This window comes from Taudactylus pleione, unplaced genomic scaffold, assembly GCF_031769625.1.
Source record: "Taudactylus pleione unplaced genomic scaffold, aTauple2 ptg000095l, whole genome shotgun sequence".
NCBI classification, from domain to species: domain Eukaryota; kingdom Metazoa; phylum Chordata; class Amphibia; order Anura; family Myobatrachidae; genus Taudactylus; species Taudactylus pleione.
In genome coordinates this window covers 24,834,939-24,850,141 of record NW_028284497.1, presented here as the reverse complement: position 1 = coordinate 24,850,141, position 15,203 = coordinate 24,834,939, and the positions used below count along the sequence as shown (strand labels likewise).

The 15,203-nt window shown below is 42.9% G+C and overlaps 1 protein-coding gene across 2 annotated transcripts in view; it reads left to right on the top strand.

Moving 5' to 3' along the window:
- The first annotated feature begins 115 nt into the window (after nucleotides 1-115).
- The window catches only part of LRRC2 (leucine rich repeat containing 2), a 440,208-nt gene continuing 425,120 nt past the window's right edge, over nucleotides 116-15,203 (top strand). For both annotated transcript variants that reach the window (XM_088470067.1, XM_088470066.1), the window contains exon 1: nucleotides 116-223. The gene's annotated coding sequence lies outside the window, so the exon portion shown is untranslated. The remainder of the gene's footprint in view (nucleotides 224-15,203) is intronic.

Below are 15,203 nucleotides of genomic sequence, written 5' to 3'. Positions count from 1 at the left end.
GAAGGCCCTGGCACTTGGGCTTCCAGAGCTCATGTTATCAGCTTACAAATATAGAATATTAGTACATCTAAAAGCAAGTCACGCTGTGAGGTTTGACCTGGCTGACTGTGAGCTATGCTTCAGATATTGCATCTGCTGCTGTAAACAAGAGAGCTGGCTATCTGCAGTGTACAGTGTATGGAGAAGAACCCTTACTCTGAACCCGTGGGCTGTATTGTGCATTGTAAGTGAGCACTGTGTGTACACTGTTTGTTCTTAGAGCTACTTATTTAAAAATGGATTACCCACACTTTGCTTTATGTTCAGGGATGTTATGCCAGCCAGATAGATTATCATATTTCTTTGCTTTGTTTTTCGGTCATCTGATTATTGTAAGTGACATGTGACAATGTAGATTTACTGCGTGTTGCTTTATTATCTTTTATCAACATTTAAATTTTACTGAATAATTCCTAACAAAGGGTTCATTGCCTAAATCATTTCAATTTTAATGTTTTTTAGTTCACCTAACATCTGCTCTTACACACAAATGTTTGCTATACTTTACTTAACTAATAATCCCTTATGTATAGCTGCTCAGTACAGCATATTTAGTCATGGTTGGAATGACAGCTGTTAGGGCAAACTGAAGAATAAGAGCAAAGCTGACTAATCTACCGTGGTAAACAATTCTATGCCATACTTTTATATTCACGCTTTCTATTCTGATCTCTTACCTTCTGTTCTTCAGTTATCAAGGTAAAAGCTTATGCCAATATTATAAGAATGCAAATTTATTATTAATAAACTGGCAACAGGGTCGGATCATTATTGCTGCCTTTTATTATATAACGGTGTACCACTGTTTTCTCAGTTGACTCATAGGGGGGTATTTTAATTGTCTATAATGTGCTGTAATATGCACATTTCCAAGAATCATGATACAGCAACATAGCACATTTTTCAGGGTACATCTATGGGGTGCAAAGGAAAATACGTGACGTTGGTGGCCACAAGGTGCCACAAAGATTATGCCCACGGCCATCGCTAACAATTGAATTCCCCCCCCGATAGAGACTTGAATAAATTTGATATCCTTGTTTCTATTGGCCCTTTTGGAGAGATAGGATGCGAAGGGTGCGAGTTGCCATTGCGATGGCATGAAAATGGCAGCAACGGCATGGCACCTCGCACCCATCCCCGGCCCACTCCGAGACCAAATTTGCATAATTTTGCTCAGAGCCCTAAGGGTCTGTAAGCACTTTTATGCTAATTCAGGCTGCCATCAAGTGCGCCTGTTGTCGCGATGACTCACACCCACAGTACATTGCGTGGAATTGGATTGACCCCATAATTGGCTGGTTGGTGCAAACATTAAACATAGCTTTGCCCTTTACATAAGAAATGTTTTAGTGTTTAATTTTGGCTTCTTTCTGTGTATTTTAACAAGGCAAAGTTGTTTATGTATGTTGCCTTTAGATACATTAGTAACTTGCATCTAAAAGTCATTTTGTGTTATATTAAAGGACACAAGCAATAAATAACTCCACTAAATTACATTTATTTGGTTGCTAAAAAAGGAAGGGAAATTGGAAGAGGAGTGATAAAGCAATGTATTTTGTTAAAGTTGCAGAGTAAAAACATATCAAGGTAAAAAGTTGATGAAAAACAATTTTAGTCTCTTTCTGATATATTTTATTAACTAAAAGTTTTCTGTGCTAATTATCTTGTTCATCTTATAATGTTGCATATCGCATTATACATGGGTTATTCTTATTATTATTATTAGCATTATTATTAGCATTATTATTATTAGCATTATTATTACCTAGACACAAAGATCTGTAATGGGTTATGGTAATTGGTTACAAAGCTCAAACTAAATGGCCTCAAAAAATTCCATAATTTCCATTAATACTTTTAATTTGTTTCCTTTCTAAAATAGTCATACATTACTTCAGAATGTTCAGATTTCAGAATGTTTTTACTAGCTCTATTTTTTGAGCTACACTACTTGCACTATACTGTATGTACATTAGTAATATAGTCATAGTGAAAAGCTATTTTAAAATAATCTGATATTTTCTTAATAGAAAATAAATAACAGTTGTTTTAATTCAATCAATCACAAATAAGAACACTAAACGAAACAAACATACAGCATATGAAACAAACATACAGCATACAAAAGTACTAATATAGTGGCCTATTCATGGGGGTGCTTTCTCTTTGCTTGTCGCTTGTACTCCTCTTCTGGGGCATCTCTTGTCACTGTCCAACAGTAGTGATTCCCCTACCCTGATATCTTTGGTCCATTGCTGAAATGTCTTGGTGGAATCGCTCACTATACTTGTCACTCAGTGCACCACAGTTATCTTGTGTGGGTAATCCCATGAATCGCATATATTTGAATAGGGGAGGGGACAAATAACTGATTCATTTAATTGGGTCATTAGGCCCCACCCTTTCTGCGCAGAACGCAGATTGCTGATAAGATTCTCTCCATTCTGCCCACTTCACTAGGAATACCCCTACATCGTCATAAATGGGCTATATCTCGGAACTCAGAGCTAACTGAGGGCCTGATTCAGACCCGCTCGCGAGTGCTGAGTGCTCGCAAGCGGGTCGATGGTGCCCTAGTGCGCGTGCGCACGATGGAGGGAGCTCCGTCGTGCGCATGCGCGAGCCCTGAATAACGACGGGGTAGCCGTCGTTATGGGTCTCGTACCAAAGGGGGTGTGCTGTCGATGGTGAGTTACAGCACGCCCCCTTTGGTGGGCATGCTGGGGGCGTGGCTGCCAGACGGAGGCGTTCCCATGGGAACGCCTACCATATGGGTCTGGCCCCACTGACATCACTAGTGATGTCAGTGGGAGTGATTTTGGCTCTGATAGAGCCAAAATCACTCCAGGGCTTGTGGTTACCGAGACACTACCGCAGGGTCTTGTCGCAAGCCTGATGGTCGTGATGGTCTTGACCATCGCGACCATCATCATGGTAACCCACAGCTATGCGAGCGTCCAAAAGGCCGCTTTGGAAAAAAAAAAGACGCCCTGATTCAGAGCCAGCGCTCGTTCAGAGCGTCCGGCTCTGAATCAGGCCCTGAGAGTTTTAAATGTGATATTCATTCTTTGCATGCTGAAATCAATTAGAAGTAACTATTTTCACATCGGAAACATTTTCATTGTTGTGCAGTGTTATTAATGGGCTAGCTCTCATGATAACCATGCTTGGGGAACCTATTTATCAAGCATTAAGGAAATCCTCCTGGTTATGTTAATATCATCCTCATGTGGTGTTGCCAGAACAGAAGCATTAAAAATGCTTTATTCTTGAAGTAAAGCATTTGTTTAATACAGTGCTGTTTAAATAATTTTTTACACACAAAATTATAATTATACACCAATGTAGCTCACCAGCCTGGTGTTGCTTCACCCTCTTGAAATAAAAACTCCCACTACCAGGCTCAAGTAAGCAAAGTAGCAACATATTTGAAAACTGCAGTTCAGAGAAAGCAGTGACACGTCACTGGTGAGCTATTGTGGTGTACTTGTAATCTAAAAGTAAAAAGGGGAAAGAAAAATGTAATTTAAGTTTTCAAAAAGTAAAAAATTATATAATAGGTAAATGCAGTGGCACACATGGGTAGGGGACAGGGTTGGACTGGCCTGGCAGGGGACTGGGGAGATCATCGGTGGAACCCTCTGCCTGAGAGGCCTGATGCCTACCTTAGGGGGGAGGGGCCACCAAATCACTGTCTGGAGGCTTTACCTCCCAGACTTGGGGACGGATCCCCACCTATATACCTAGCAGTGGCACTGACGTGGGGTGAATGCAGGGGTATGGCTTATTAGCAACAGAGGTGGCGATTGCTCTCCCTTGCACTGGGCTGTCACCTGCCTGCCCCTTCGCTCTGCTCACTGGTTTGTTTACATTGTCTGCCAACTGGTGTTATAATGAGCTATGATTTTCTTTCCCAGACCTGCCCAATCCTTTCCACAAACTCCAGTGTAGGGATAGCCATTGGTGGGTTAAGCATCAATGGTACCATTGGTGGTTAATTTTGATGGTATGAAACCAAAAACAGGGGAACCACCCACTGATGGTCATCCCTGATCTTTTGCTCACTGAGCAGCAGGCCAATTAGAGGTGGGGGTGGGGCTTCATGAGTCACATTGGGGGGGGGGAGCTAGACTCCATGTCTTGGTGCCAAGTAGAAAAAAGAAAAACATCAGGGAGCTCTGTACCATCGATGGTTGAGAACCATTGGATGGTAATTACACCTGAGTAAATCCAAGTGATGTGATACAGCTCAATAGTGACAAAATGCATTGGGTATAAGATACTGGTTGGCATCTTAAGATAAGCTTTATTATTCATACAAATTATATGAGCATTATCATATGTTTTTAATGGTACATCTGTGTGAACACAACTACACTATGTGTTCTTGTTATTTCCATGTTGTTTTATGTATTATAGAGTCATAATTAAAAGACAGACTCTCTATTTGCTGGGAATACTAGTTTTTCAAGATATCATAAAAGCCCTAAATCTTCATTTATAGTACAGGTTCACTTCAAGCTAATTTTGCACTACTAGTTTAAGCACACATTAATGCACTAGGTGGCACCCTTACATGAGGAGGTGTCCTTTATAAAAAAATAAATGTACACTTTGAAATACAATTGTATATGAGTATTTCACCATTAGATTTTTTGTTGCATACACTTTTTCGCGCCTACGTTTGTTTTGTTAACGTGTGTGTGTGTGTGTATATATATATATACAGTCAGGTGCATAAATATTGGGACAATGACAGAATTTTCATATTTTGGCCTATATTCACCACCACAATGGCTTTGAAATGAAACAAACAAGATGAGCTTTAACTGCAGACTTTCAGATTTAATTTGAGGGTAATTACATCCAAATCAGGTGAACGGTGTAGGAATTACAACGGTTTCTATATGTGCCTCCCACTTTTTAAGGGGCCAAAAGTAATGGGACAAACTAAACAATCCGAAATCTATCTTTCACTTTTTAATACATTCTTGCAAATCCTTTGCAGGCAATTACAGCCTGAAGTCTGGAACGCATAGACATCACCAGACGCTGGGTTTCATCCCTGGTGATGCTCTGCCAGGCCTCTACTGCAAATGTTTTCAGTTCCTGCTTGTTCTTGGGGCATTTTCCCTTCAGTTTTGTCTTCATCAAGTGAAATGCATGCTCAATCGGATTCAGGTCAGGGGATTGACTTGGCCATTGCATAACATTCTACTTTTTAGCCTTAAAAAACTCTTTGGTTGCTTTTGCAGTATGCTTCAGGTCATTGTCCATCTGCACTGTGAAGAGCCGTCCAATGAGTTCTGAAGCATTTGGCTGAATATGAGCATATAATATTGCCCAAAACACTTCAGAATTCATTCTGCTGCTTTTGTCAGCGGTCAAATCATCAATAAATACAAGGGAACCAGTTCCATTGGCAGCCATACATGCCCACGCCATGACACTACCACCACCATGCTTCACTGATGAGGTGGTATGTTTTGGATCATGAGCAGTTCCTTTCCTTCTCCATACTCTTCTCTTCCCATCACTCTGGTACAAGTTGATCTTTGTCTCATCTGTCCAGAGGATGTTGTTCCAGAACTGTAATGGCTTTTTTAGATGTTGTTTGGCAAACTCTAATCTGGTCTTCCTGTTTTTGTGGCTCACCAATGGTTTACATCTTGTGGTGAAGCCTCTATATTCACTATTGTGAAGTCTTCTCTTGATTGTTGAATTTGACACATATACACCTACCTCCTGGAGAGTGTTCTTGATTTGGCCAACTGTTGTGAAGGGGTTTTTCTTCACCAGGGAAATATTTCTTCTGTCATCCACCACATTTGTTTTCCGTGGCCTTCCGGGTCTTTTGGTGTTGCTGAGCTCTCCGGTGCGTTCTCTCTTTTTAAGAATGTTCCAAACAGTTGATTTGGGCTCACCAAATGTTTTTGCTATCTCTCTGATGGGTTTGTTTTGATTTTTCAGCCTAATGATGGCTTGCTTCACTGATAGTGACAGCTCTTTGGATCTCATATTGAGAGTCGACAGCAACTGATTCCAAATGCAAATGTCACAACTCCAGATTCCAGACCTTTTACCTGCTTAATTGATAATAGAATAACGAGGGAATAGCCCACACCTGTCCATGAAATAGCTTTTGAGTTGATAGTCCCATTACTTTTGGACCCTTAAAAAGTGCGAGGCACATATAGAAACCGTTGTAATTCCTACACCGTTCACCTGATTTGGATGTAATTACCCTCAAATTAAATCTGAAAGTTTGCAGTTAAAGCACATCTTGTTTGTTTCATTTCAAAGCCATTGTGGTGGTGAATATAGGCCAAAATATGAAAATTCTGTCAATGTCCCAATATTTATGCACCTGACAGTATATTGTGACACAGTCAGATTAGGAGGTCCGTCTCCTGGGTAGGGGACTCCTTCCTTACACACACACACAGCAGCAGGGAAGCAGCACACCAGTCTGGATGCGAGTACAAGCTGGTCGGCGACAGTCTTTATTGTACAATGTCAGAAATAACATAAAGAAAACATAAACATAAATCCTAGCCCTGTCGGGGCACTAACTTCACAGGTGGTTCCCTCACTACCAGAACCTGGCAGGGCCTAATGCCCTCACCAGCAACAAAGGTACAGCACAACACTCACAGTTAGGTTTTCAAGTGTCTCTGAGCAAACTCCCTGTCTGCTCTCCCAGGTGAGACAATCAGCCCTCAACACACTAGGCTTATATTGGCCACTCTCAGGTGGAAACCCTAACAAGCCTGTTACCAGGCAGCGAGAACCAAAACCTGGAGTGGCCATGGGTGGAGCCCTCCCTCTCCTCTCACCCACAACCCCCAGGTCCCAAACCGGCTTTTCAAAAAGCCGAGACTCAAGCCTGCTACACTGCAGACTTTCTCCTGGGGATTTAAAACACATAAGACAGGAATCTGGGATAAATGTCCCTGTCACAGACCACTTTACCAGTGATCCTATCACATATCCCCCCCCTTTGTTTTGACCTATGGGGCGGAACAACTGAAGCCCCCAAACAATGAACGCGTGACAATGCGTCTGCATTGGCCAACAGGCCCCCTCACCTGTGTTCCACTGAAAATGTAAAAGTTTGTAACGCCAAGAACCATCTCGTAATTCTCGCACTACTGTCCTTATTTTCGGACATCCACTTCAAAGGGGCATGGTCAGTGGTCAATTTGAACTTTCTACCAACCAAGTAGTACCTGAGAGCCTCTAACGCCCACTTTATGGCCATCGCCTCCTTCTCCACTGTGGCATCGGGTAGGCAATGAATTTTGAAACACTGTTCAACTTTCGGAAGTCATTGCAGAAACTCACACTTCCGTCGGGCTTTGGAATCAACCCAATGGGACTTGACCATTCACTATGTGATTCTTCAATAACCCCTAACTCTAGCATATTTTTATTTTCTTTCGACACCGATTCTCTTTGTACTACTGGCAACCTATAAGGTTTTAGATTAACTTTAACCCTTGGGTCAGTGATGATGTCATGTTTAACGACCGAGGTTTTCCCAGGTACGTCAGAGAACAGCACCCTATTTCTGATCAGAATCTCCTTGACCTCTTGTTGTTGAATTGCCGACAGGGTTTTTGCCACTGTCACTTCAGGAACTAAGGGCCCTGGTTTTACTGGAGGGGCTCGGACGGCCGACAGTACCGGTCTATCTTTCCAGTGTTTTAACAGATTTATATGGTATATCTGTTCCGGCTTTCTTTTCCCTGGCTGGTAAACTTTGTAATTGACCTGTCCCACTCTTTCTAAGATTTCAAAGGGGCCTTGCCATTTAGCCAAAAGTTTATTTTCCACAGTGGGAACTAACACTAACACTCTGTCCCCAGGAGCAAAGCTGCGTAACCGAGCATTTTGGTTGTATACCCTCTGCTGTACCTGTTGAGCCTGTTCCACAACATCTTCCCCCTTCTTAGTCACCTGATATAACAAATCCTGACACATTGCCATGTGGGGATAGGACAAAGGACTATCAGGGCCTATGGGTTTACCATCAACTACTTTTACATTGTCCCTGGCTATTACCAAAGTAGGGTCATTCAACTGCTCCACGGCAAAGATCTCTCTTCTGACCTCTAAATCAGGCAGACGATCAACTGGCCCAACAACACTTCCCACCTCAATGGGAGGCACATCAGTTGGTGGGCCACCGTCACGCTCCGCATTCTCTAGTTCGCCAATCATAGTAGAAAAAGGGAATAACTCTGACTCAGAAGAAACTCCCTCCTCCACTACATCGACTACCTTCTCAAATGGATCGGGGTTGTTCACTTCTGGAACAAAATGGCTTTCCCACAACTTCCAGAAGTGAGCAAAGTCTCTCCCCAATATTGCATCGCACATCAGACCATGCACCAAACCCACAGAAACTATAGCAGAACCACATGGTGTCTCGATGTTCACCTCGGCAGTAACATAATATCGAGTATCCCCATGTATGCAGGTCACACCAACAGTTTTCCCTGTATGCCTGAAGGGGTTCACCAGCTCAGCTTTTATAAGTGTCACCAAGCTACCAGAGTCTAACAGTGCCTCTACTCAGTTGCTACCTACAGTGAGTACACACATGTGCTTATCCGTCTCAGCCTGCCGGTCAGCCGTACAGGCTGTCTGTGCAAAGAAAGACGCCCTGTTGTAGACATGAGCAGTATCACATTGCATAGGTTCAGTTGTAAGTGAACAATTAGCGGAAATATGGCCGAAGTCACCACACCGGGAACACTGAATCATATTAATGTCTAGTCGTTTACAGGGCAAGAACCTTCCTGGCCTGGCAGGCCTGTCTCCAGGTTCTACACCCTCAGTCTTAGGTACATTCCACCGCCCAGCACCCTTCTCCCCTGGAACAGTCTTACCAGTGTCTGTGGGAGTTCGCCGGTGCGCCATCGGGGCTTGGTGGGGCATACTCATCAGCTCCTCAGCCGCCACGTACCTCTCCACCAGCTCGACCAACTGGTCTGCGGACTTAGGGTCTGCATGGCTCACCCACTTGTGCAGAGTCACAGGTAATGATTGCAGGTACCGGTCCATCATGACCCTTTCCACGATCTGTGGTCCCGTCAGCGTCTTGGGCTGTAGCCATTTTGAGGACAGATGGACGAGGTCATGCATCTGTGAATGTGGAGGCTTGTCCATATGGAACTCCCAGCGGTGGACCAGTTGGGCACGAACAAAGGTGGTGACTCCCAAGCGAGTTAGGATCTCCTGTTTTAGTTTTTTATAGTCCTTGGCATCAGCCAGGCATAAGTCGAAATATGCTTTTTGTGGATCCCCAGACAAAAAAGGTGCCACCAGACTTGCCCACTGCTCCTTGGGCCAACTCTCCCTTTCAGCCGTTCTTTCAAATGCGGCGAGATAGGCCTCCACATCATCACCCGAAGTCATCTTTTGGAGGAAGTGACTGGCTCGTACGGAGTGAGTGGTGGTGGGAGGACCAGTATTAACATCTCTGGGCTGGGCGACCAGGTGCTGTACAACCTCTTTTATGGCCTGGCGGGTTTCCTTGATGGCGACCTGTTGTTGCCTCTGGGCTGTCTCCAAGGCCAACAGTTCCACCCTGGTGGATTCCTGCTGAGCCCTGGTAGATTCCTGCTGAAGTTGGTTCATCTCCTGCTGAAGTTTGTTCGTCTCCTGCTGAGATGCTGTAGTTTGGAGCAAGGCCTTAATAATGTCCTCCATTTTGTCCTGGGGTGTAGGTTGGAAGCTGAACCTTGCCTCTCTGAGCATTGGCTGACGCCTCCTCTATGGGACTCCAAGGACACAGCGTTATTTCCACACTTACAAATTGGGTGTCTGTCCCTTTAATTTTTAAACGAAAAGTTTTCCTCTCGCTGCAACTTCAGTGTGTGTGGGTGCCCGCATTCTCCACCATATTGTGACAGATTAGGAGGTCCCTCTCCTGGGTAGGGGACTCCTTCCTTACACACACACACAGCAGCAGGGAAGCAGCACACCAGTCAGGATGCGAGTACAAGCTGGTCAGCGCCAGTCTTTATTGTACAATGTCAGAAATAACATAAAGAAAACATAAACATAAATCCTAGCCCTGTCGGGGCACTAACTTCACAGGTGGTTCCCTCACTACCAGAACCTAGCAGGGCCTAATGCCCTCACCAGTAACAAAGGTACAGCACAACACTCACAGTTAGGTTTTCAAGTGTTTCTGAGCAAACTCCCTGTCTGCTCTCCCAGGTGAGACAATCAGCCCTCAACACACTAGGCTTATATTGGCCACTCTCAGGTGGAAACCCTAACAAGCCTGTTACCAGGCTGCGAGAACCAAAACCTGGAGTGGCCATGGGTGGAGTTCTCCCTCTCCTCTCACCCACAACCCCCAGGTCCCAAACCGGCTTTTCAAAAAGCCGAGACTCAAGCCTGCTACACTGCAGACTTTCTCCTGGGGATTTAAAACACATAAGACAGGAATCTGGGATAAATGTCCCTGTCACAGACCACTTTACCAGTGATCCTATCACAATACATATATATATATATATATACATATATATATAAATATATATATATATACATATATATATATATATACATAGTGATAATCTTGGGTAATCAAATTGGACCTTTGGGGTAAATTTACTAAGAATCGTGTTGGTATGAGATTGCAATCACGGGGGTAAGTTGCCATTTTTCCAAACACGGGAACGTATTTTTAAAGCCATCACCAGTCTCATATCTAGCCGGGGTGTAATGCCACAGCCAGGGGATCCTTTCACCGGGTCTACCCAACCTAGTCAGCACAAGATGAGGATCTCAGGGGAAATGGGGACCCCCCAATAAAGGGGTCCCCCCTCTTTCGAGCACCCCTGGCTTACACTGAAGCCCAGTGATCTTCCCTGCACCCCTGGCTGGTGGGTGCAGGGGTAATAGTGTGAAAATTAGAATGATACTATGACACGAGGTGTAAACTATCACCGGCGTCTTTTTCTCCCAGCAACCACATGCGCCGTCCCAGTTTGGTGTCCACATTGTCTGGTGACTGGGGAGGTATTCAGAGCCTGCGGTCAGAGGATACGGTGTGATGGTAACAAGTTGTGACAGCAGTTTGTGACATTTGTGTACACTGTATACATATGCATAATATATATATATATACATACATTGTATATGTATGCATACTATGTCTATGTATTCTATGCATAGGTATGTATATGTACACTGCATATATATGTATACTATGTATATGTATACATATACATACTTTGTATAGGTATGTCAATTTACACTTCATACATATGTATATGTACACTGTATATCAGTGGTAGGCAGCTTTTGGCCCTCCAGCTGCTGTGGAACTACACATCCCACCATGCCTTGCCACAGCTTTGCTGTTAGGGCATTCTAAAATTGTGGCAGGGCATGCTGGGATGTTTAGTTTTACAGCATCTGGAGTATTTCCTTCCACTGCTGTATATATATGCATACTGTGTATATACACATATACTGTATATACATGAAGAAAAAAATGGTGCACTGTTCATTCAAGTTCTATCTAGTGTAGTCACTTACTGCTGACACCAGAGGGATTCCTGCAGAATACTCTCACAAAAACATATATAAACAGAAAAAAGGTGTCTGTGCTAGTGTCAATACACAAATCCCAAGGCTGTGAATAATTTAACATATACATTTATTAAACATATAAATGAATGAACTGCAGTTCAACTTTAAAAACAAATATGTTCATTGCACATTGGATATTATCTAGATGCAGGTTAAATAGGCTGGCCCCTTTGAGGAGTGTCATCTCATTGCCTTTTGAAAAAAACCCTGTAAGAGTGGAGAAACGCGTCAAGAAACAGAGTGTACTGCTTTCAAATCCCAAAATATGCGCCCAGAGTTGGATCATTTATATTTGGCTGTCAGCGGCATCCTCCGATAACACCTACTAGTACACGAGCTCATGCTAGTTGGAGGTGTTTCTGGCAGCACACACGGAGCCCGCATCCACCGGTTCACCTCCCCCACCCGCAAGCACTCTCTACCGCGGTGAGCCCTAACAACAGCGGGATTTCACCTTATCCCTCCTGTGCCCTGATCGGGAGCTGCTGGAGCAGCATGACCAACTATATACACACACTCCCACTTACCAGCTGGGAGCCGCTGGAGCGGCGTGACCTAGGGAGTCCCTGGACTTTTTGTTATCACCTGGACAAGGGAGATGAAGGAGTGTGGATTTGGTTAGGAGACCCTCCGCTTCACCACACCTTTACCGGCGTTGTGAATGCCTACAGCATACAAATTGAGGAACCGCTTCTGGCTATTGGGCTCTGTATGGTGACTATACACATTAGACTGCTATCATTTCTAGTCCTTTCTATACATATTGTGACTACAGGGCCAGATTAAGGCCTGTGGGGGCCCCAGGGCAACTAAGTTGTGGGGGCCCCCTCCAAGAAACACAGAGCCTACCCCCTCCCAGAAAGCCCCACACAGAGCCTACCACCCGGCCAAATTTTTTTTCGGGGGGGTGGGGGTGAGGTGTCCCTGAATATATATATATATATATATATATATATATATATATACATCTATATATATATATATAAATATATATATCTATCTAAACATCTATATAGATCTCTCTCTCTCTCTCTCTCTCTCTCTCTCTCTATATATATATATATATGAATATATCATACACTGACACATAAACAGTATACACACAAAAGCACATATATGCACATTAACACATACACACTAAAACATATATACACATACACACTAACACACAGTATACACATAACATATACACACCATGACACATATATACACACAGAATCACATACATTCCCACACACACACACACACACACACTGAAGCAGTACACAAACATTACATACCTTCACTTGATGCTGCAGGACCAGTCCTGGTTGCAACAGGGGCCAGGGACCTCAATTCATTAGGCCACATGAAGACGGAGATGGGCAAATGTAGCATTTTTTTTTGAGGGGGGGTGGGGGTGGGGTGTCCCTGAATATATATATATATATATATATATACATCTATATATATATATATATATATATATATATATATCACACATAAACAGTATACACACAAAAGCACATATATGCACATTAACACATACACACTAAAACATATATACACATACACACTAACACACAGTATACACATAACATATATACACCATGACACATATATACACACAGAATCACATACATTCTCACACAAACACACACACACACACACACACACACACACACACACACACACACTGAAGCAGTGCACAAACATTACATACCTTCACTTGATGCTGCAGGACCAGTCCTGGTTGCAACAGGGGCCAGGGACCTCGATTCATTAGGCCCTGCCCCCTCTATTTAATGCCGCGATTTGCAGGTATATGGGGCGGGGTTTTCTATATTGGCTCCGCCCCCGATTTAGTGTCTCAGGGAGGGTTTCTAGGCATCCCCTGTGTGGGGGCCCATCTTTGTGTGGTGGCCCCGGGACCACCGCCCCTATCACCCCCCCCTTAATCCGGCCCTGTCTGACTACCACCATTTAGATACAGGGATTAATGATCTACATTTGCTTTCAACATTTGATTGAGAGCCACTAGTGATACATTGTGTCTGAGCTTTAATGATTGTATCTACTTTTAGGTACATTTTTGCACTGAACACAGTCTAGAGAATATCCAATGTGCGATGAACATATGTGTTTTTAAAGTTGAACTGCAGTTCATATATACGGCATCTATTCACAGTGCAGGAGGAAAGCCTGGGGGCAGCCTTTCGCAGGTTCAGCTACGGAAACCTTGTTACGACTTTTACTTCATCTAGATAGTCAAGTTTGATCGTCTTCTCAGCGCTCCTAAGTGATGTAAATGGGGTGTGCAGTCAGGCCACATCCCTTTACTAACAGCCTATGCCCCCTATTCCCGAATATGAAGATACAAATGTTGGGAGGTATGTATATGTATCCCATCTATATGTAAACTATGTGTAAGTGTTTTTACTATCTTTATGTACACTCTGTATGTATGTGTTTGTGTGTAAACTATGTATATTATTGCTAATCTAATAAAAGGGGCACCAATTACTACTACGGAGATAAAAGGGTCACCGAAATTGAAATTTTTAAAAAGGAGTCACCAATTTTTTATATTTCAATAAAATGGGGCATGGATAATTGCTAATATTTGTATCAACACCTATAGATTGGAAGCTTGCTAGCAGGGCCCTCTTACCTTTATGTATGTCTTTTACGGGTTTCTTTTATGTATGTATGTCTGTCTTTTACAACCCAGTAAAATGTAAATGTTGATTCAAATAGTAAAGCGCAACGGAATTTGCTGCGCTATTTAAGAAACTGTTAAGAAATAAATAACAAATAATAATCTAAGAAAAGGGGCACAGATTATTGATATTATGATAAAAGTAGAGATGTGCACTGACCCCCATGTTTTAGTGTAAGTTTTGGTTTTGGATCTGGAATTTAAAAAACAATGATAAAAGTTTCAAAAACAGCTAAAAGCTATAGTTTTTGCAATCTAATTTTGAACCACTGGAAGTTTATAAACATTACTCAGATTATCTGGATCTCTTCATGAGATTAGAACCGCGACTCGGATCTGTCTGGATTCACAAAATCGTGTGGATTCCAAAATGTCTGGAGAACCGAACCACACATCTCTAAATAAAAGGGTCACAGATTATTGATATTATATTAATGTGGTATGACCACACCCCTCCAGTTGATGGCCATACCTACCCAAGGCTGGACACACCCCTTTAATGGGCCCCTACCATTGCATTCCCTGTGGGCCCTTTATGCCTCAGTCCGTCACTGTTACTCCTGCATATCATTGATATTTTATTAACTTTTTCAGTGGTTTCAAATCCCGATGACATTCAGCAGTTTTGTGAGATGCACCCACAATGGTCTAATTTTCCACAAACGCAGGATACTAATGATAATGGCTGAATGAACATTTTTGTAGCATGCTTGCAACATCATTATGATTTCAGACTATTTTGTGGACAAAAGGCAAATTGCTTATTATTATGGAGTTGCATAATGAAAAGCGTAGGTTTATTTAGAAAGATATGGTATTTACAGGGGCAGAGAACTGTGCAGCCAGA